The following is a 25,089-nucleotide window of genomic DNA, read 5'->3' as shown; positions in this document are numbered from 1 at the left end:
TGAAATTTGATACCGCTGATGTATGAGAAAGCTGTTTTCCTTATGGTCTCTCCGTTATCAGCCACTTTTTTAACAGCAGTTGCGGCTCTTCTCAGCTGTTTCTATAGATGTGCGCTTATATCCCCAGCAGAATACAGGGGTCACTACCCCATTTAAACCAGGGAATGCAAGGCCCAGACGGGGGTTTACTTGCTTCTGAGTGGATCGCTGAGTCACTGATGACAGCGGTTGGTGTTCACTATGTCAGGAACTTAGATGTAAGCTTCTGGCAGTCTCATAGGTACAATAAAGGGCTGCTGCAGCATATGAGGTAATTAGGCCTCAGAAATGCGGCCTAGCAGGCCTCCCTCAGGCTGGAGCCGGTATAAGTCCAAACTTTACCAATTTGCACAATATTGGGCTTATTTTGCTCTAGATGATGAGCTTGTGATGTCTCTTGAATGGATGGATAAAAAAAATCACTTGTTTGCAGGAATTGATGTCGCTTTAGGGAAAAGTTCCTCAGAGCTCATAGACTGCACCTCTCACTCCATGACAGTCTTAGGCCACGCCCCAAGGTTTTTTTTTTATTTGTGTGCTGTCCCTGTGCAAAACAAACAGCATACAAACAAATGTACAGTAATTTAGCGGACCAGTTCCAATGAGCCTTTTTTCACATGATCAGAGTGAATAAAAGTAACATGAACTAGTCTTTTCCATTCTTCCAAGTGAGACTCACCCAGAAAAACTCACATTGTTACGTAAGAAAAACCAATGCCATATGCACACCATCCGCATGGCATTCATTTTTTTAAAATGATCCAATGCAAAGATTATGTAGGAAATGTTATTATTTTTTACATTGTGAATGTAAAAAACAGATGCCATACAGAAATGAAAATGGTCAAATGAACCACAATACAGATGAAAACTAGTTCACTATTTCTTTCAGGAGGACAAATTATGTTTTATATGCTGGTCTGAAACCAGTTTTATAGCTTAAAAAAGTAGTAGAGAACCAGTTAAAATGTGTTATTCATTCTGCCATGAATCCACCTGGTCAACATTCTATGTGGAAAATATAATGTTGAAAATATATAACCAACACTATAAACCCAGAAATTGGCAATTGATATTACTGTAAAGTACAAAAATCATATTCCATATTTTAATGTTATTTATTGGACCTTGCATTGTGTGGATAGGTTTTTACATTCATCCTTGTGAATTCATAATGAATAGTTTTAAATGGGTTCTCTGATCATATGATATTGATATTACTGTGTATGCTCGTGAATAAGCAGACCCGAGTATAAGCTGAGGCACCAAATTTTGCTATGTAATACTTGGTAAACTTATTGACCATCATCCCTATCCTGGTATGCATGGCTCCCCCATCTCTGTCCTGACATGAATGGCTCCCCCATCCCTGTCCTTGTATGCATGGCTCCCCCATCGCTGTCCTTGTATGCATGGCCCTCATCGCTGTCCTGGTATGCATGGCTCCCCCATCGCTGTCCTGGTATGAATGGCTTCCCTGTCCCTGTCCTTGTATGCATGACTCCTTAACCCCTATCCTTATATGCATGGTTCCTATTGAAAAAAAAAAAAAAATCCTACTCACCTTCCTGCGCACCCTCGCAGCATCTCGTTCTGGCGCCGGCAGCTCCTGCGGCCAAGCAATCAAGTGGCCCCGTTCATTAAGGTAATGAATATTCACTCCATGCCTATGGGAGTGGAGAGGCATGCATATTCATTACCTTAATGAGTGGAGCCACGTGATCGCTTAGTTGTAAATGCTGCTGGTGCCAGAACGAACAAGATGCAGCGGGGGCACGCAGGAAGGTGAGTAGGATGTGTGCCACTGTGTTGGAAGTTGGCAGCTGTGGCTGTAACTGTGCGCGCTATAAGAGAAATGAAAATTAATTTCTCTTTATCAGCGGCAAGGGCTTTAGCCATGGCCACTGGCTCCTGCCTCTGTGACCCGCTTCTCCCCCTTGCCCGCATACTCCTGTCTCTGTGACCCGCTGCTCTGCCGCTCCCCCTTCCCCTCCAGCTTTCTGGGACAATTGACTCATGTATATGTCGAGGGGGGCATTTTCAGCACAAAAAAATGTGCTGAGAAACTTGGCTTATACACTAGTATATGCAGTATATCTTATTATAGATCATTAATTTCACATTTATGGAGGTCCAACATCCCTTACAGCCACTGATCAGCTGATATTATCTCTGATGGTGGTGGCATCTAAATATTAATTAGAAGGAATAGAAGCGATCTGCAGTACTCGGCAGCAGCCATTACACAATGACTGGTGTCAGGAAGTAGATCTGTAGTACTAGCTTGGGCCCCTATTCAATGAATCAGGCTACTTCATCAAATGTCCACTTTTGACTACCATCTTCGTGGGTAACAATAGCTGATCATGGGGGTCCTGTTGTCTTTACAGACAGATTCCTTTTAATAATGGTTTCATTTGCCCTCACTCCAGTAATGCAGACATTTGCATACTCAAGCACTTCCTTCTGTCACAAAACTGCATTTTAATCTGAACTTCCTCTAAGAGAAAGATAATTTAATAACTGTTTTGCTAGCATACTATTATGGATTGTCTTTTATGTCTTTTTTTTACTTAACTTTTTAAATGAATTGCTATATATGAGGGGGTTAAGGAGATTGTACAAAGATAATACAAATAATGGAACTGATAGCATTTGGTTAATTAGAGATGTGTCCAGTAATGATGTCCCTTAATAAACTAAAACTAATCCTTAAGAATAAATCAAGAGTAGAATATTGGACTTTAATCCTCCACGTGCAGCACACATGGTTTCCTTTAACTTCAACAAGATTATCATCAATATGAAAATATTTAAGATCCATCTATGTCTATCCCGTGCATGTAATAAATGTCCTCCATAAATGCTTTCCAATTTCATTTTGTTCTCAGCCAGGCTCAATAAATCAGAATAATTTTATCCTCGATGTATCATTCATCCTAATCCTCTGATGTGACTTCTTCAGTCATTTGAGAAATCGGTTAAGATTCATTTTGTTTCAGTAAAACTAGAATGAAAGTGTTCTCTTCGCTTAGCTCCTGGACACATTTGGTAACAATCAAATTCTTATTTCAAGAAGCCCAGAGATAAGTTATCTGCTAGCTCCACACTTGGGTAATTGATCGCATTTGTTTCCTGTACATGGCTTAGACCTCTCCTCCTCTCTCTTTCTGGGCATGTTTTGTATTACCCTCTGCCTTGTTATCCCAGTAAAATGTTTTACAGTGGTGAGTGAGAAGGGGATAGTAATATTACAAACCATCTAATCACTTGTGGCAGCTCTGTTGTTCCTACTGATGCTCAGCTACACTTAGCACTTCACTTTAGTGCCTGGCTTTTGGAGTGGAGGATATACTCTGCCATTACTGATCAGCAAACACATCTTAAAGTCACAAAATGCTTTATAACAATGTATAAAATGGTTACATTAAAATGAAAATGTGAAGCTATAAGAGCTATGTTAAAGTCAATTCCATAGATTTACAGTTTGCCAAACAGAAAAATACAGATAGTAATCCTCAAGTATTTTACTACATGGTGCATGTATAGAATTTTGCATGGCTTCGGGAGTATGAATTGAGGCGTACCCTACTATACAATAATTGTTTGGAACTCTTCAGTTATTGAGTTAGCAGAGAATAGGCAACTTTTATCTACCATGCACCTCAGCACTCGGCAACCTCGCTGTGCAACACTTTGTAGCTGAGTTGCTGTGGTTCCTAAACGCTTCCACTTTTCAATGATACGACTCACAGTTGATTGTGGGACATTTAGGAGACAAGAAATGTGTCATCTGTGACAATGATGGAATCCTATTACCAAACCTTGGTCGAATTGAGTGATTTCTTTAGAACACTCCATTTCTTGACAAATGCTTATAAAGACAGATTGTATGGATAGGGGCTAGATTCTATAGTTCAAATTTGTAGGGAAAAATATGCCAGCTCACCCTTTCCAAAACAGTCCGAATAGATAAAATCGTAAGGAAGCCTGAGACCATGCCAAAGAAAGATGCTTGTGAATAGAGATGAGCAAACCTGAACTTAAAAGTTAGCGCCCGGTGATAAATGTTGAACATGGACTTCTTTCGGAAGTCTGTTGCAATATTCGGAGTTCTGGGTGAGTTCAGGAGGAGAGAGAATATTTTCCAGCTAAAAAGTTTGGGTCCTTATTGTTTTCAATGGGGTTTGGATTTTGATTCATGATTGGGTTCAGTTCTGTTATCCAAACTGAACTTTGGAATAATGTTCGGGTCGGGTACCAGAACCTGAACTTCCACAGGTTTGCTCATCTCGATTTGTGAATGAAAGTGAGAAGAAGAAAGGGGTCCAGTTTCTAGATCCAATGACGATAAACTAATTCCTTTATTGGTTCTTTAAAAATATACATACATATTTCAAAAATTGTTGTGAGAGGGGAGAACGCCCTGAAATCTACGCGAATGGACAAACTGAAGTTAAGCTTTAGTGATATGTACAGTATATTTACAGAAAGTAGTTACATCAAAGAGAATGTGAGTTTTTTGGGTGCAATGATTTTTATGCAGGTTTGGAAAAAAAATTGTTATTGGCAGCAGATTACCCGGCGTAAACAATAGATGTGCTGCCAAAAAAATGGTATTCCAAGGGCACAGAACAATCGTAGTAACAATCATTCTGAGCACATAGAGTGTTCACCGGCTGGTCTAAACAGGATCAATAAATTACCAGCAATCGGCTTGCATGTATTTGATTGGCAGTCATTTAATAGTCTGGGTCATTAAGTTATGACTATACCATAACATTTGGTCACAAACAAACAATCAAAATTACAGGTTACTTGATTGTCATGTGAGCCCTATGGTACATGAATTGCTGAAAGTTACTCCTCACTTGTATGGAATTTATGTGATGGTTGTATTAACCTATTATATATATGAGAAAGAAGTTTTTTTATCATTCTCCTGGATACAAGAGTAAATATTTTTCCACAAACAAGAAGTATTCAGCTCACCCCTCTTCACTCCTGATCACACCTCTGACGCACGGAAACACCCTGACCCGGGTGTATAGTGCATGCACAACATAAAGAAGGATTTTTCCAGCGTCTCCAGGAGATAAAATAATAAGCGCTTTATTGAGAATATAAAATCTTCATACCATCAGGTAAAAACGACATAAAGAGGCGTATGGAGGGGAGCAATTTCCTACGCGTTTCACCCTGAAAGGGCTTAATCATGGAATGCGTAAGAAAGGTCTCCAAGCAAATATTTAAACACATCAAGAAAACAGGTTAACCAATTAGGTGAAAGACATGAAAAAAAAAACAAAAAAACAAAAAACAAATTTAAATCAACTGTGCAAAGGATGGAGACCAACACACAAAAAAATTATAATAACAAAAAAGATGAGAGGAAAAAAGAAAGAGAAAAAAAAGAAAAAATACTAGTGTATAATGCAAACAGTTAAAAAACACACATTAATGTTATAAAGAAGCCATAGTATATTTTGATGGTGTTATAACAAGAGTCTTGCGATTTACAAACAATTTATGTACAATTTATTGACAAAAAGGGGGAAAAAAAAAAAAAAAAAAACAGAAAAAAAAAAAAAAAATACCGTTTTCTTTTTCTTTTTCCCTGTTACTTCTTCCTGCTTTTGTTTCCCTCTTCCTACTTATATTCCCTTTTCTTTTGTTATGGGGAAAATAGGGTAACATGGAAGAGAAAGGGATGCCTAAGAATACTGCATGATTAGATCTCTCCTCTTATTCATACCATGCGGCACTCTAGTACCCAATTTGTAGATCCAGAAAGACTCTCGATTGAGAATCTTTCTGCGGTGGTCCCCTCCCCTAGTTGGTTTGTACACCTTTTCAATGCCAATGAATGTAAGGGAATCCAGGCACCTATTATAAATAGTAATAAAGTGCCTCGAGACTGCAGAAACATTTGCTGCGGAAGGATTTAGTGTATCAGACATATGTCTGCATATCCGCTGTTTAAGAGGACAAGTCGTACAACCTACATATTGAATTGAGCAAGAAGTACATTCAATAAGATAAACAACATTAAGGGTATTACAATTAATAAAATCCCTAATGTTGTAAGTTAAACCAGTAAACATAGAAGTGAATGATTTGCATTTCTTAACATGTTTACATGAAATGCAAAAATTATGCCCACAGCCAAAAAAGCCAGTACATGATAACCAATTTTTAGAATTACTTTTTTTTATTATTACTGACTACTAAACTAGGTGACAAAATATGGGCTAAATATTTTTCCATTCTTCATTTCCCTGTAGAAAGTGACCAATTGATGTGATTCCAGGTAATGGATTTTTAACAAACTTAATTTAAGATCTAATAAGGTCAGTGACCTTCCATACATTACTATTTCCTTCTTACCTTATCTTCACTTCCTTACACTATCTCTGTATCAAAATGTACAGGTTGTGTCCTTTCATCTGACAACTGTCCCACCCCTTTAATTTATGCTTCCTTAATTAAGACTGTAATTTCCTTTTTCAAATTGAGTTTTTTTGGATTGTGATGTAATATTTAAACCAAATGTTTTACTTGTAGTTACCATTCCCAGGCGCAATCATGTATTGGTATACAAATAGAAAGAATAACATTTAATGTAAAGAATTAATGACTCACAGCCTAAATAAATTGTGGAAATTTAGTTTCAACAGTTGTCATTTTCACATTTTCCAGCAGAATAGGTCATTCAAGAATAATTCAAGTCCATGGAGAGGGTTAAGTACTAGTCAACATAAGAATGTCTCTGTAAATGTGTAGACCTGCATTAAATAATAAGGGTGGTTCTGATTAACATGGTTTAATTTCTTTAAGAAAAAGCCTTCTTTGCTTCAAACAACTTAATGATAAAACTCAATTGACATGTACTTTTTGATAACCACTTGTATTTACTGTATATGGAACACATCCATAAATGCTATTTAGCTGTAGGTATAGGGTTAATCTGCTGCTAAACAGGGTATATATCCCATGTAGCTGGTTTACTGGAACAGCGGCTACTGGGAGAAAATTAAGTTTCATTCTTCCTGAAGATGCTTGCTTGCCCCAATCATCAAGGAAGTGCTCGGAGAGGTTAAAGTCACCCCTAACTACACAGTGAGTGCGCTGGGATTAACTCCCCGGTACTTTTATTGACAGCCTGTTCTGCACACACACACTGCATCGCAGGCTATCAATAAATTTGCTGTGCATAGGAGTGATTACAACCGCACTCACAATGTAGTGAGCATTGACTGTCACAGCCATGCACTGATGACTGGAAGTGATCCTCTGCCAGGAGAATAAAATGTAATTTTCTCCCTCCTGCGCTCCAGTAAGGCGGCTGCATGGGATTTAAATGCTATTTACCTGCAGATTAACCCTATTACTACAAGTAACATCATTTCTGGTCATGGCAATTTCCCTTTAACAGAATTCTGTAATATTATTATAGATTACAGAATTTATCAAATTGAGATCTGAAGCACACAATATTTTGAAAGTAGCTTTTCCAATACCAGATGCATATAATCCTGTGTTTTTATCGGCTAGCATTCTTACCTATGATACTCTATTGGGCTGTGCACATGTCTGATTTTTTTTGGGACTGAGTAGTCAGTGGATAAAAATCAGAGACGGGTCCAATTTTGATCGGAGGGGTTATCTCAAAATCTGTAATGCAAGTCTATGGGTTTGTGAAAAAAATAGGACCACACTCCGATGACATAATAGTGCAGTCCGATTTTCACAGACTGACAGAATGGAGAAGGTGGAAAAACCTTTTTCTCTCCATGTACGAGAAAAACTGATCCCATTCTGATCGAACTCAAATCAAACTCTGATCAGAATAATTGGTCCATTTTTCTTGTATGTGGAGAAATTGGTAGAGGACACAAGCCCTAACATTGAGCGTTCTTCATTATTGATATTTATGAATTCTTGTCCCATTCTACTTGGATTCTAATATTAAATGTAGGCTAAATAATTATCACTTGATAACTGAATTGCCTGACAGATAGAAATACAGAAGCATATTTTTATTTACGCGATTAAATAAATTAAAGAACGGAATTCCAAACTAAGAGTTTAGTAAAATTAGTGGAATAGTCCTTTCATATTTCATCTCCGAAAGCAATAAAAGACAACTGGTGAATTCCTTTGCTTTAACTTATAGATATGAGAAATCCTTCAAGGAATCATCAGGAGACATACAATAAGTCTCTCCCGGAAGCCAACCTCTCTGAGAGCCTACCTATAGCCAAACACTGATAACAACCCCTTGGAATGAATTAGACCTCTAAGCTGATTAGAGCGCTTGGGCACAACTCTATTTTATTGACACAATGAAGAGTGGACAGAAAAGGGTCTGAAATGAGAAAATCATTTCCATGCTGACTGAATTATAAGAACAAAAGAGCCTCTCACAGATGCAGCATTCAATTTGTCAAAAAAGGAAGCCACTTAATAGATAACAATGGATCTGAGCTGACAGATGAAATGTAAAACTTTTCTATCGGGACAATTAGTAGCTTAACATAGCATTCAATACATGGAGAGGAAAAGGAATGCAAAATTTGGAAATTTAATTACAGAATTCAGCAAAGCATGATTCCCAGGATCACACCAACCTCACTGTGTAAATCATCACATTGGAAGAGAAAGTCCCCATATAGGATGGTGAGCATTACTTTTGGTGTGAATAACACATACCCAGTAATTGGCAAACACATTATCGCTGTCGAGCAATTTTGATCAGTGATTAGCAACCAACAATTGATAACAAAAAAAATAGATCTCAAGCATTTATCCATACAAATATAAGACTCAGGCTCCGAGGCAGCGCAATGAGCAGTTGTGTGAGCATAGCCATGTAACTATAGCCAAAGGCTGTGTTCACATGTAGATTTTTTGCAGTTTTTTTCTGCAGAAAAGAAACTGTCTTTTATAGCTCCAGCAAAAGCTCTGACATTTCTGAAATCGCATAGGCACACATTTTTTATTCTGAATCTGACTAAATTTGAGCATTGCAGCATTTTTGAAAATCTCTAGCATGTTCATTTTTTCAGCGTTTTGTTAGCATTTTTTTTCAACCAGAGAAAGTGCAAAAATAACATTTGTGCTGTGTTTTTGCAGTATTTTCAGCAGTGTTTCTAGTTTAAAAAATGTAAATTTATTGATATGAACTGTAGAAATATCAAACATGTAATCCACCTGAAAAACGCAGCAGATGGAATGACACCATTAAATGCCAAATAACTTCTGTTCCCTGAGATGCTAGAGAAGTGCAATGTTATATCCACCCCCGATGGAGAGGAAGTCTTTTATGAAGCTACTTTAACATGTGCATTGTACTTTCCCAGAAATGTGTTGGACTTTTTTACAAAACAATGTATGCATCCATTCAGATGTCCATTTTTCCCGAATATGATCTATCCAAGTTTTTCAAGGATACATCTCATACCCATTACAGTCTATGGTTCTGTTCACATGTTATTTTTTTGGCAGGTGGTGTGTTGAAAAAAGAAACAAAAAAAACAGACATGTCCATTTTTTATTCAAATCACGGAACAAAGACAGCCACACAAGTCTACGAGTCTGCAAAAATCCCAGACAGCACATCAACGTGTAATCCTTATGCTGTCTATTTCAAACATTCTAATGCAGAAGTGTTGCAATTTTCTATATATAATTGGCATAAGAGATAATCACTGATGGCAAAAAGGGACACAATAACCAAACAGTGATGAAAATCTGAACCAAAACATTGGGGAAAATTGTTACTTTTTTTCACATCCATGAAAAAATCAATGATTTCGAAATGTCATAAGAATTGACATTATCATAGAGGTCTACTTTGTGCCTAGCTTTACATCTACACCTATGGGTACCGTACTGTACCCAATTTGTAGGATGGCATCTTTAACCGGATGTACTTAGAAGAGAGCCATACCTTGTCTCCAGGACGAAAGATAGGCACATCCAAACGTCTCTTGTCCGCATGCCTTTTCATACGCTGGGAGGATTTCTCCAGAGCAGTTTTGGTGTCCCTCCAGACCTTAGAAAAACCTTCGGAGAAAGTATCGGCAGCTGGAACGCCAGATGATCCGGAGATGGGAAGAGGTATTCCGGGTTGCAATCCGAAGACAATCTGAAAGGGAGACTTTCCAGAATATTCACTTACTTGATTGTTGTAAGAAAATTAGGCCCAGGACAGTAAGTCTACCCAGTCGTCATGATGGGCGTTGACAAAGTGACGCAAGAATCCAGCCAGGATTTGATTTGTCCTCTCCACTTGTCCATTGGACTGGGGATGGTACGCTGAGGAAAAATCCAGTTCAATTCTTACCAGTTTACAAACTGCTCCAGAATCTTGAGGTGAACTGGACTCCTCTGTCGGACACGATGCGGAGAGGGAAACCATGGAGACGGAAGATGTGCCGGATGAACAGGTCCGCTAACTCAGGAGCAGTTGGAAGACCGGGTAGTAGAACGAAGTGAGCCATTTTAGAGAAGCAGTTTGGAGGTAAGCAAGGTTTTTGTGATCGGTGTATGCGACTACCTGATGAAGAGCTCCTTCTAGAAGATGCCTCCACTCCTGCAGAGCCAATTTGATAGCCAACAATTCCCGATCTCCAACAGAATAATTCCTCTCTGCGGAAGAAAAAACCTTGGAAAAAAAACCACTGGAATGGATTCGCCCAGAGGACGATTTCTGGGTTAGTACAGCTCCCGCACCTACTGAAGAGGCATCGACCTCAAGAAAAAATTGTTCATTGGAGTTAGGACGATGAAGAACAGGTGCGACAGCAAAGGCCTTTTTGAGAGAAACAAAGGCCTCCTCAGCCTCAGGAGGCCAATCCTTTGGATTTGTACCTTTCCGGGTTAGAGCTGAGATGGGCGCCACTCGGGTGGAGAAGTTAGGAATGAATTGCCTGTAGTAGTTGGTGAAGATCCCGGCCCCTCGGAAACGATCAAATAGTTCTGAAATTAGAGGCAAAGGGTACCTGTTTTTTACCGTGATCTGGTTCAGTCCTCGGTAGTCGATACAGAGCCACAGGGATCCGTCCTTTTTCTTCATGAAGAAGAAGCCTGCTCCTGCTGGTGACGATGATCTTCGGATAAACCCTCTGGCCAAGTTCTCCTGGATGTAGTCCTACATAGCCTGAGTCTCTGCCTGGGAAAGAGGGTAAACTTTCCCACGGGGAGGAGATGTTCCAGGAAGAAGGTCTATTGGACAGTCATACGACCTGTGAGGAGGAAGTTTTTCAGCCTCCTTTTTCCCGAAGACATCCGAGAAGGACCAGTAAGTGGATTGTAATCCAAGCAGGGTAGCAGGTTGGACCAGGGGTGAAGCTGGTTCAATCCGGGTCAAACAACGGTCCGAGCAGGAATCTCCCCAAAGTAGAATTTCGCCTGTTCTCCAATTAAGGACTGGTTCATGTTTCTGAAACCAAGGCAAACCTAGAAGCAAGGGGTGAGACAAACCAGGGTACATATAAAAACGGATTCTTTCAGAATGCATAAGACCCGGAGTTGCACTGGCTCAGTCTGGAACTGTACGGGTTCGGTCAAAGGCTGGCCATCGACAGCAGTTACCCGCAACGGGTTGGGAAGAGCCTGAACTGGTAAGTGGTAGCGATCCACAAGCGTCTGCTGGATAAAGTTTCCAGCGGCTCCGGAGTCCAACAGACAGAGTCCAGAAAATTTTATGGCTCCGCAGGTCATGGAAACTGAGATCTGCAATGAAGGAGAGGAACGTTCTCTACCTAGGGTGGCCTCTCCTACCAAGCCTAGCCACAGGAGTTTTCTGACTTCTTTGGACGCAGATCAGATGTTCGGAACTACCACAGTACAGACAGCTTCCGTTTTTGCGACGCGCCTCCTGGTGGCGGCTGGCCAGACTTACTCGATCTACCTCCATAGCTTCGGGAGAAGAGGATTAGGTAGACGTCTTGGAAGAATTAGAGTCCAGGTGGTAGGACCTCCTGTCACGCTTAATCTCCATGGAATGCTCCTGAAAACGCAGGTCAATCCGGGTCACCAAGGAAATCAGGCCATCCAATATGGTAGGCCTGTCCCATCCCGCCAGCTCAACCTTAATTTTTCCAGATAGGCCCTCCCAGAAGGTAGCCAGCAAGGCCTCATTGTTCCAGGATAACTCAGACGAGAGAGTGCGGAACTGAACAGCATACTGAGCCACCATGAGGGTTCCTTGGTGTATGCGAAGCAGGGCAGAAGCGGTCAACGTGACCCAGCCAGGTTAATCAAAGGTCCTGTGAAAAGTTTCTAGGAAAGATAGAAGATCATTAACCAGCGGGTCCCATAACGGATTCAGCCAGGCGAGTGCCTCTCCTGCTAGATGTGACATAATGAAGCCCACTTTGGCACCATCAGAAGCAAACATATGCCCCAAGATTTCGAAGTGTAGGGTACACTGATTGAGAAAACCCTGACACTGAGTGGGATCACCATGGAAGCGGGTAGGAGCCGCCAGTCGGGGACCCTTGCTTGTCATGACAGCAGGTACCTGGGTGTTGCTAGGTGAATCAGGAGCAGCCGGGTTCTGCAGAGAATCCATGCGGGTGGACAGGTTACGTAGATATGTCGTGATCTTATCCTGTTGATCTCTTAAACGGGTCACTTCTTGGCACAATTCCAACGTCGGAAGCCTCTGGGGGCCAGCAGATTCCATGGCCGGAGCAATCTGCAACGAATGGAAGTGGAAGCAGAGATGGTGAAGTTCACATTCGTTTTTATTTTTTAAGTGGAACCTCGGGACCACGGTCCGGGGGGCTCCGAAGGGGGCATGACTAGTGAGCCCTGGGTACCCGTAGTAAAGCCCCTCAGGCAGGGCCATAATGGAATACCCGGAGGACACAGGTGCTACCTCCAGTTACACCCCGAACACGTGGCAGCTGTCCCAGCGGGACCAAAAGGGATAACAAAAGTTACAGCAGAGTCCGTAATGCGCTGGGTCCTGGATCCAGTTATTTGGTAAGGAGTCGGTTCCAGTGACCTTCACACAGTCCTTGGACTCGGATGGCTGTAGGCGGAACGGGATGGCTTAGGCCCAGATGGTTGCTGATATAACCAGGTAACACAGGATACTGATATGCTGTGGAAGCAGAGAGCATTAGATAATGCACAGGGACTGCAGATGCAGCGCAGACAGGTTAGCATGAGAACCGGATGTAGCAATGATAGATACTCGTTGCCCCGGCGCTCTCCCTATGGAGGAGAGGCCAGAAATAGCAGCCAGTGCGCTGCCATTGGTTGATTGCATTTTTTTGAATAATGCACGCCGCCCTTTTAAGAAGGCAAGAGAGCGGGTGGGCGTGCTCTAATAGCCTTAGCTACATATCTCCTCACAGGGCACCAGGAGGAGGAGGCAGGAGGGAGGACAGAATGCTGAGCAGCAGCATGAGAGGCTCGAGGTGAGTGCCCAGAACGAAGAGCAGCGGCAGGCCTGGACGCAGCGCCAGAATGGGGGCCAGGTGTAACAGCGACAGACCTGGGTGCAGCGCCAGGACGGGGACCGGGTGTAACATTATGTAAACCATAGAAAGAAACAGTTGAATCACTTACTAAACTGTGAACATGGTCAAATTGATGGCATTCATTTATTTATGCTGATTGCTTATATAGCGCCATTAATTGTCCACAGCGCTTTACAGACCTCCTCATCACCGTCCCCATTGACTCACAATCTAAATTCCCTATCAGGATAATCCCTAAATTCCAGACTTCCACCAATATAAACATAAATATCAGAGAAAAATGAGTTACTAACATGTCAGCTGACATCTAATGCGCTAGTATAGATGACACCATAATTTCTAGCTACATTAGTTTTCATATTTTAATATTTTCTGTTAAACATCAATTGTTCTGTTGGTCTGTATCGAATTTAGAATATTGAATAAATAAAATTGTAAAATATATTATATTAATCTACATCACTCATTAGTAGATAACTCGTTGCTTACTTCTCTTCTCCCATTGATACCTACTTTTTGGAGAAAAAAAAATCTACTTGCAAAAAGATTCTGATTTATTACAAGGAAACCTATTACTTTCCTAATAGAGAAGCTCCCCAAGGAGGAATGAGACGAAAATTTGTACAATGCTCTATTTTGTTACATTTGGACAGATTTAGCGCCATATATAAAAACACATCTTTACAAAAGGGTTATTTAAACATAATCAACTTTGTGTAACTCTGCTGACAGCTAGTCACATTTCACGGACGCTGTCTGTCTGGGACACTGCGATAACATCTGCATTCACTCAATATAAGAGCTTAACATGAGACAAAAAGTAACGGCTGCCACCAAACGCTCCATCATCCTGTCAGCTTTGACATGTCATCTGAATTTTTTGAATCACTAAACACTTGTGGGACCCTGGTACTTATTATCTTTCCTTGGTTTCTATGCTCGCTCTGCAAAGCTGAAAAATGGAAAATCTGCAAACAAGGTGGATGACAGGCTGGGCTTTGGGTTGCCTAATCCTCAGGCCCTCATTCATGCTCACTGTTAATCTCTTGAAGCATTATAAAACTGGTCTACAAAGAAATGTGAATACCTCTCTCTATGTGCTTCTTCAGGGAGAAGGGAGAAGAGGGAGAAAGCATAAGATCTGAAGAAAGTTACCAACCTCCCCAGATTATAAAATGTACCGTATGGCAAAACACCACCATGCCGAAAAGTGTACGAGAGATTTTGTTTTTAAATGCAAAAGTACAAATGTAGTCACAAAAGGATAATAGTAGGATTGTGGTTTTATAAAAGTGTAGTTATACTGGCTTGATAAGCATTTATATGTAACATATCTATATGATATTTTATCTAGATATTTTTCATATGTAGTGCACAAAAAGTTAGATATTTTGTCATCTGAGTAAAAGTGAAACATTTGCACTTAAAGGGAAACCGTCACCTGATTCATCAGATCCTAGCTAAATGATTGCAACTAGGTATGGCATATATTAATGTTTTATGCCATAGTATTTTAGAAAAAATATATATTAAAGAGTCATATGGCGACCATACCTTGAAACTAGACTAGTCCAGCTATGTCCTTGGCCGGCTCTTCCCAGCGCTATTGGAAGAGATTGACAGGTCTCCCACTTGTTTTGCATATAGGGAAAGACCTGTTACTCACTTGTAGCTGCACTGCTAAGAGCCTGCCAGGGGCAAGGTTGGGGGTGCCAGACTAATCTAATCTCCAGTATATTAAGGTAAAATCATGCAGCCAGAATCTGACTTGTGCTGCCCGTGGCTTGGGCAGCATTTATCAGATGACACAATCTATTAAATACAGTAAAAAAACAGTGTTGGTCTTAAGGTACTGTCACACTTAGCGATGCACCAGCGATCCCGACCAGTGATATGACGCGGTCAGGATCGCTGGTACATCACTAAGTGGTCGCTAGTGAGCTGCCACAGAGGCAGATCTCACCAGCGACATAGCAGCGGTCGGGGGTCGCTACTTACCTGTCAGACGAGGCGATCCTGACGTCCTCCCGCCCGCGTCCACACGTCGCTTGTCGGCGCCACAGGAAGCCCAGCAGGAAGCGGATGACAGGAAAAACGGCCCAGGACGTTCTCGTGCGATCAGCAATAACCAGCGGGGGAGCCGGTCAGAGGTAAGTATCAGACATAGTGATATCGCTAGCAATATCGCTATAACTAGAGTTGAGCGACTTTTGGTTTTTTAGGGTCGCGTTTCGTTTCGTGAAACCCGACTTTTCCAAAAGTCGGGTCGAGCAAGATCGTCCGATTATAGGGAAAAGTCGGGGTCGTCCCGAAACACGAAACCCAATGTAAGTCAATGGGGAATAAAAGTCGGCAGTGAGAGGAGGACAGGAAACACACCAACAGTGCCCATTTGAATGCCAAAAGCATCAATTCTTCTTACTTAAGCTTGTCAACCTTAATTAACTTCATAATACAAGTTACGCACTGAAAAATGGGGGTTATTTGGCTACAGACTGTGGGGGGGGGGAGAGCTGGCTCCAGGTTTTCATGTGCCCTGGGCGAAAGAGCGCCCCTTTAACACATACCACAACTCATCATGCTCCGATACGGCAGAGAAATAGCGGTATAGTACAATGAAAAATACCTCACTTTTTACATCTCATGACGAGGCCCATCTATTTCTCCATACAGAATCATTGGTCCCATATAATGTTTGAAACAGTATATGATGAGCTCCACATAATGCTACAGTATATGTTGGTCCCCATGGATGAAGCTCCACTGTCTTATGGGCCCAAATAATGCTCCAAACATAATGGGCCTCATTTCTAATGCTCTAGTGTATAATGGGCCCTGTAAATGCTGCTCCAGTGTCTGATGTCCACCTTTGGAATGTTCCAGTGTATGGTGGGCCCCATCTATCATTCTCCAGAGTATAGTGCTCCCCAAAAATTGCTGTCCCAACATTGAAAACAATCAAATATGTCTCCTCGCTAGGGAATCCCTGTACTTGTCTGGACTCCTCGTCGTCCCCATCTTCCATCTCACTGCACAGTATTTCAACTTTGCAAGTGCTGTGATCCTGGGCAAGCAGGGGGGGCCCACTCGTTGGCGACGGCACTGGCACAGGGCCCCTGATAGTACGGTGGTGTGTCTGATGGCGGGTGGGCCGAACCTGCACTTTCATCTGCAGCTTCCTCTTTGTCACCGTGTAAGATGGAACTGTATATGGGAAGGGTAACCTGAGTTTCATCAGGGTCAGATTCAGGTCGTGTAGCGTGCGAGGGGAATGTAGTGGTCTGGGTCAATGTACCAGCAGATTCATCGAGCAGTGGCTGGGCATCAGTGCACTTGTGTCGCCCCCAGGAGTACGGTCACCACAGTGGCATTACCTTCTTCCTAGGGAGTGTGATGTCATGCTTGGGAGCAACGAAGGATCTCTCTAGCAGGTTAACTGATTGGGAGGCGTTATTCCCACGAGTCATGACCCTCCAAACAGCGTTCATGAAGGCAAAGTGTTTGTTTTACGTGGGCAGTATGGTTGCAAAGCTGAACCTTAAAGGAATGTCCAGAAGGGCACCACCAGGAGTGGAGCCTATGGTTAAATTCGACTCCACCTGGGAAACCTCAACCATGCCAGCTACAGAACAGATGCACACATTGCAAGCTTAATTCCGTTAACGAGCGAGACTCCGTCATGCCCCGCGGTCCGAGTCCGGCTTACTAGAGGGACACGTGAGGCTCTGGTACATGAGATTGGCCAATAACTGGTGTGTCATGCCCTTACATGTCCGTGGCTGCATGTGCGCTACACTGAAAAGGCCAGCGTTTGTCGCTTACAGGTGCAGATAACCCGCTGAACAACGTTAGTGATGGGGATCACTGATTACAATTATTACCCGCGAACAATGATTTCCCAGTAAGTGCAGGTCAACCGCAGTTCCGGAATTAGGCCTAACCGTCATTCCTGAAAAAATGAAAAACTTACGTGTGCAAACCACAGATGTTGTAGCTTGCTTAACAGCTCGCCAGCCGTTCTCACGCCCAGTATGGATTACACGTGATTGCACAAAGGTTAGAAAGGGTACCGTATCCCCAGATAACATGTATGGATAGCGTACACATTCAAAATATATGTCTCAGGAGGCAGGCTCAGACGGTGTCAGGCCCAGTATGGATTGCACGTGATTGCACAAAGGTTAGAAAGGGTACCGTATCCCCAGATAACATGTATGGATAGCGTACACATTCAAAATATATGTCTCAGGAGGCAGGCTCAGACGGTGTTAGGCCCAGTATGGATTGCACGTGATTGCACAAAGGTTAGAAAGGGTACCGTATCCCCAGATAACATGTATGGATAGCGTACACATTCAAAATATATGTCTCAGGAGGCAGGCTCAGACGGTGTTAGGCCCAGTATGGATTGCACGTGATTGCACAAAAGGTTAGAAAGGGTACCGTATCCCCGGATAACATGTATGGATAGCGTACACATTCAAAATATATGTCTCAGGAGGCAGGCTCAGACGGTGTTAGGCCCAGTATGGATTGCACGTGATTGCACAAAGGTTAGAAAGGGTACCGTATCCCCGGATAACATGTATGGATAGCGTACACATTCAAAATATATGTCTATACATCAGGAGGCAGGCTCAGACGGTGTCAGGCACAGTATGGATTTGACGGCCCAGATTACACAGCGGAGGAGCAGGGAGAGGTAAAGATTGCAAATGCTGGGGCCCTGCCCAAGCAAGGGGGGCCCACTCGTGGGCGTCGGTACTGGCACTGGGCCCCTCATAGTACAGCGGTGTGTCTGACGGCGGGTGTGCACCACCACCATCAGAGACACTTGATTGCACTATGAGGGACCCTGTGCCAGTGCCTGCGCCCAAGAGTCGACCTACCCACCTGTCCAGGGCAACAGCACTCGCACGGTGTCGTGCGCTAGGTGGTGACCCCGGCCATGGGGGGGGAGGCAGCACAGTTAGGGAGTTTTAGAAAGTGGCATATGTTGATGTTGGACATTCAGCTGATGCAAAAGGCGAAATAGGTGAAGTACCAGGAAGAGGTGGACCAAAGCAAGCCATTTTTCTGTCACCCTATGTGTCATCAGGGGAAGGTGGGACAAAATCCTTGGAAACCCATGCGTGGTTCATTTTAATGAAGGTTAGATCATCCACATTTTGGGTTGACAGACGGGTCCTTTTTTCTGTCAGGATTGATCCAGCTGCACTGAAGACTCTTTCCGATAGCACACTTGCAGCTGGGCAAGCGAGCTCCTGTAAGGCATATTGGGCCAATTCAGGCCAGGTGTCCAGTTTAGCGGCCCAATAGTCAAAGGGGAATGACCTGTGTGGGAGAACATCGATATGGGAGGAAAAGTAGTTTGCAACCATAGTTGACAACTGCTGTCTCCTGTCACTTTCCATCGATGCAGTATTACCAGTTGTGTGAGCGGTATTTGAAAAATCAGTCCACAACATTGTCATGAAACCCCTGTCTCCAACGCCACTTCTGCTGTGTGCACCACGAACACCTCTGCCAAGCTGCCCCCGGCCCGTACGGCTCGTGTGAGAACCATCACCGCTGCTGTGTGCTGGGAATGCCTCAAGCAACCGATTTACCAGAGTTGCTTGTTTATTAGCCAATATTAGGTCAAGGTTCTCCTGTGGCATGATGTTTTGTAATTTGCCTTTATAGCGTGGATCCAGGATGCTGGCCAACCAGTAGTCGTCATCGTTCATCATTTTGGCAATGCGGGGGTCCCTTTTTAGGATCCGCAAGGCATAATCTGACATGTGGGCCAATGTTCCCGGTGTCAATGATGCACTGCGAGTGCTGGGTGGAGGAGCACTTTCTGGCAAATCCACATCCCTCCAGTCACGCACAAACCCTGTACCAGACCTTGCCACGCCAACATTTTCACTTGCCCCACGAGATGCATCCTCCTCCCCTAAGTAATCATCCCCATCATCCTCCTCCTCCTCCTCTTCTTCCTCCACCTCGTCCAGGAGAGGTCCCTGAGCAGACAATGACTGAATGTCATCAAGGATTCCCTCCTCCTCTTCCTCCTCATCAACATTGGCTGCAGACGCCTGCTCCTTAAGGTGCGTCAAAGTTTGCATGAGCAGACGCATAAGTGGGATGCTCATGCTTAGGATGGCGTCGTCTGCGCTTACCAGCCGTGTGCATTCCTCAAAACACTGAAGGACTTTACAAAGGTCTTTCAGCTTCGACCACTGCACACCTGTCAACTCCATGTCTGCTCTCAAAGTGCCTGGCCGTGTATCCTCCCACAAATGCATTATGGCCTGCCTCTGCTCGCACAGCCACTCCACCATGTGCAGGGTGGAGTTCCACCTTGTTGCAATGTCGATAATGAGGCGGTGGTTGGGAAGGTGGAGCAATCGCTGCAGCTTCTGCATACGAACGGAGTGTACAGGCGACCGGCGGATGTGCGCGCACAGTCTTCGCAACTTCTGGAGCAGGGCTGTTAACTCCGGATAATTTTTGAGGAAGCACTGCACCACCAGGTTCAAGGTGTGAGCCAAGCAAGGTATGTGGCTGAGTTTTGAAAGGGCTATGGCTGCCACAAAATTACGGCCGTTATCACTAACTACCTTGCCTGCCTCAAGATGTACACTGCCCAGCCATGACTCAGTTTGTCGCTGAAAGTACTCGGCCAGCACCTCGGCGGTGTTTCTGTCGCCCAAACAAATCATCTGCAACACAGCCTGCTGACGCTTTCCACTAGCTGCTCGATAGGGGGACACATCGTGTGCAACAGTGGCAGCTGCAGATGGAGTGCTCGTACGACTGCGCTCTGTGGACGAGCTTTCGCTTCTGGAGGAGGAGGAGGAGGGTCGAACGCCTACAGCCAACTGTTTCCTATGCCGTGGGCTAGGCAGCACTGTCCCACCACCGCTGTCCCCTGTGGACCCTGCATCCACCACATTAACCCAGTGCGCAGTGATGGACACGTAACGGCCCTGGCCATGCCGACTGGACCATACATCAGTTGTGAGGTGCACCTTTCCGCTCACTGACTGCTTGAGTGCATGGACAATGCGGTCTTTCACATGATGGTGGAGGGCTGGGATGGCTTTGCGAGAGAAGAAGTGGCGACTGGGTAGGTCATAGTGTGGTACTGCATAGGCCATGAGTTCGCAGAAAGCTGTGCTTTCCATCAACCGAAAGGGCATCATCTCAAACGAGATTAGTTTGGCAATGTGGGCGTTCAAACCCAGTGTACGCGGATGAGAGACTGAGTACTTTCTTGACCTACTCATAGTGTCTGGGAGGGTGAGCTGGACTTGAGAGCTGCATATGGTGGAAGTAGCGGTGGACAGGGCGGACTGAGAGAGGGTTGATGATGGTGATGGAGTTGGTGTTCTTTCTGATGGCCTAGAATCAGTCTTTCGTTGATATAACAGTGGGATTCCCTGACTGCTGTGGTCTTGCAACGACACCTCAACATTTGCTGCTGTGCTAACCGGTGGGCTTACAGTGGGGGAAACAATGTAGCGTTGCTGACTACCTTCGTTGTGATCAGTTGCACATGTGGCACTTGAGGTTTGGTGTTGTGTCCACGCTTGCAAGTGCATGCTGGTTAAATGTCTAAGCATGCAACTGGTATTCAAATTTTTCAGATTTTTCCCTCGGCTAAAGGTCTTTGCGCACTTCTTACAGATAACCTTGGCCTGATCATGAGGATTTTGGTCAAAAAAGTGCCACACTGCACTCTTCCTACTTTGGCAGACATTTTGCGGCCTAGCACGCTGTGATCTTTTGACCCTCTGGACAAGCTGTCCAGCAACTCTTTTGATGTTTGGAACCTGTCTTTGGAGTGCTCCGGGCCTGCCAGATAACAGCTGTTGCGATGTCGATGTCTGCTGTGGATGCTCCTCATCTGAGCTATTGGAAGCAGCACCCTCTTCCCCCAATGGATGCCAATCTGGGTCAACAACTGGGTCATCCATCACCTCCTCTTCTATGTCATGTGCACCTTCCTCTGTGTCACCGTGTATGGTGGTATAGTGTGCGGGAAGGGGCACCTGAGTCTCATCAGGGTCAGAATCTGGCTCTGTACACTGCGAGGACAATGTAGTGCTCTGAGTGAATGTACCAGCAGAATCATCCATCAGCGGCTGTGCATCAGTGTACTCCATGTCAGATTCATCTTGGCCTGGGTAATTCACCATTTGACTTGATAATCCAGGCATGGTATGTGAAAACAGCTCCATGGAGTAATCAGTAGTATGGCCTGCATCATCCTTCAATCTTGGTTGGGGTGAAGGACACAAGGAAAGGTGTGGTTCATGAACATGAGCCTCCAATGACGACTCAGTGCTTTTACTTTTTACAACTGAAGAAGAGGAGGCGATAGAGCTGGAGGCTGAGTCAGCAATGTAAGACAAAACTTTTTCCTGATGCTCTGGCTTTAAAAGCGGTTTGCCAACTCCTAGAAAACTAAGCGTTCGAGGCCTTATGTAGCCAGACGATGACGCAGGGTCAGCACCTCCTGCATTCGGTCCTATTTTGCTCTTGCCACTACCATCAGATCCACCACCAACACCATCATTACCAGCTGCCAACCCCCGCCCAATTCCACGGCCTCTTCCACCAGCCTTCCTCATTTTTGGTAGAAAAGTAGACAAAATCCAACAAACTATATAGTAATGTAAAACAAGGTACAAGGTGTCTATAGGACAGGGGAGATTTTGAATTTCTGCAGACACTTGTGGACACTGGACACTTTTGGATTGTGTGAGGCCCACTGATATCTGAGCGCTATGTGACAGGCTCGATGGCACAGCTGTGACCAAAGTGACTAGAGGATAAGGGAGATTTTGAATCTCTGCACACACTTTTGGACACTGGACACTTTTGGATTGTGTGAGGCCCAATGAATATCTGAGCGCTATGTGACAGGCTCGATGGCACAGCTGTGACAAAAGTGACTAGAGGATAAGGGAGATTTTGAATCTCTGCACACACTTTTGGACACTGGACACTTTTGGATTGTGTGAGGCCCAATGAATATCTGAGCGCTATGTGACAGGCTCGATGGCACAGCTGTGACAAAAGTGACTAGAGGATAAGGGAGATTTTGAATCTCTGCACACATTTTTGGACACTGGACACTTTTGGATTGTGTGAGGCCCACTGATATCTGAGCGCTATGTGACAGGCTCGATGGCACAGCTGTGACCAAAGTGACTAGAGGATAAGGGAGATTTTGAATCTCTGCACACACTTTTGGACACTGGATGGACACTTTTGGATTGTGTGAGGCCCACTGATATCTGAGCGCTATGTGACAGGCTTGATGGCACAGCTGTGACCAAAGTGACTAGAGGATAAGGGAGATTTTGAATCTCTGCACACACTTTTGGACACTGGATGGACACTTTTGGATTGTGTGAGGCCCACTGATATCTGAGCGCTATGTGACAGGCTCGATGGCACAGCTGTGACCAAAGTGACTAGAGGATAAGGGAGATTTTGAATCTCTGCACACACTTTTGGACACTGGATGGACACTTTTGGATTGTGTGAGGCCCACTGATATCTGAGCGCTATGTGACAGGCTCGATGGCACAGCTGTGACCAAAGTGACTAGAGGATAAGGGAGATTTTGAATCTCTGCACACACTTTTGGACACTGGACACTTTTGGATTGTGTGAGGCCCAATGAATATCTGAGCGCTATGTGACAGGCTCGATGGCACAGCTGTGACAAAAGTGACTAGAGGATAAGGGAGATTGGATTGCTTTTAAAAAAGCAGTTTGCGGAGCAGTGGGTAAACAGCAATGCAGGAATGTCAGGAAGCCTTAGAAGGCAGCCCAACAACCAACACCACTGATACACCACTATATAGCCTCCCCTTGCACTGCACACACAGTGACTGGTGTGTTGTGCAGGCCAAATTGCTAGCAGCAGAAGCAGTTTTTTTTTCTTCTCAGCAGGACAAAAAAAAAAAATTGGGATTGCTTTTAAAAAAGCAGTTTGCGGAGCAGTGGGTAAACAGCAATGCAGAAATGTCAGGAAGCCTTAGAAGGCAGCCCAACAACCAACACCACTGATACACCACTATATAGCCTCCCCTTGCACTGCACACACAGTGACTGGTGTGTTGTGCAGGCCAAATCGCTAGCAGCAGAAGCAGTTTTTTTGTCTTCTTCCCTGCCTAACGCTCTCCCTACAGAATTAGCAGCAACCTCTCCCTATACTAAGATCGGCAGAAGTAAGATGGCGGTCGGCGTGCACGCCCTTTTATACCCCCTGTGACGCCCACCAAAGCAAGCCAATCACTTGCATGCCCTTCTGAAAGATGGTGGTGACCCGTGCCTATGTCATCACGTTGCCCACAGTGTCCGTGGATCCTGATTGGCTGAAAAAGAGCGCAAAACAAACTTTTGAAACGCGACTTTGGCGCGTAAGTCGCCGACCTCGTGGCCGACCTCATCCTAGGGTCGGGTTTCGTTTCATGAAACCCGACTTTGCCAAAAGTCGGTGACTTTTGAATTTTTTCGACCCGTTACGCTCAACTCTAGCTATAACGTCACAAAACCAGTGACGTTATAGCGATATTACTAGCGATATCACTAAGTGTGACAGGCCCTTTAATCACAAAATTGCTTGCTGTCAGAGAATTAAATCACTCTTGTTTACATCCAGAGGTTGAAAACCTGCCTTGTTTATGGACAATGGAGAACTCTAATACACGTCAACATGTAAAAATAAATCAAAGATCGAATTAAAGATGTTTTCTCACAAATGGGTAAAATCGCAAAATGCTTGAAAAATTAGAAACTTAGCAATTTGCCCCATATTAAAACTTTTTTGTTCTCAAAATGGAGGGCTGTTTTTTATATCTATTGTATATTTTATTGTAAAGGAGAACAGCACTTGCAAGCCCTTGGCGTCAGTGCCCCGCACTCCTCCGAGGATGCAGAGGCAGAGCTGCCTTTGCTTGCAGCATGAGAGAGCGCACAGATCAGACCAGTGGCAAACTGTCTATCACTCAGGAGTGCACTGCCCCCAGGCAATCAGGAGGATGGGGTATGATGCACTTATAAAGAATGACCATGACAAAAAGGTCTCTCTCAGACGACCATATAACAGTCGGGTGAGTGCTTCTAATGTTTTATCAGATAGCACTCGGCACAAAGTTATATTATGGGCCAATGCAGATCTGCAATTTTTTCTCATGCCAATTCAGCATGAGAAAACAATCACAGCATGTTGTGAGTGCATCCGATAATCAGATCACAAACATTCATTCAAGTCTATAAGGGCTCCGTCACACACAGCGAGATCGCTAGCGAGATCGCTGATTTTGTGACGCATCAGCGATCTCTCCAGGGATCTCGCTGTGTGTGACATCCATCAGCGACCGGTCCCCCGCCGGGTATCGCTGATTGTGCAGGGCCATTTTTTGATCGTTGGTCTCCCATTGGCCAGCACGCGTCGCTGCTTGTGGCAGCGGGAGACCAACGACCAGCGACACTGCACACTGGTATCTAGGGTAAACAGCGGGTAACTAATAGTCGCGCGGCTCTT

This window comes from Dendrobates tinctorius, unplaced genomic scaffold (assembly GCF_039654945.1).
Source record: "Dendrobates tinctorius isolate UK_male_01 unplaced genomic scaffold, ASM3965494v1 ptg000060l, whole genome shotgun sequence".
Taxonomy (NCBI): Eukaryota; Metazoa; Chordata; class Amphibia; order Anura; family Dendrobatidae; genus Dendrobates; species Dendrobates tinctorius.
Note: the sequence above shows the minus strand (reverse complement) of the source record.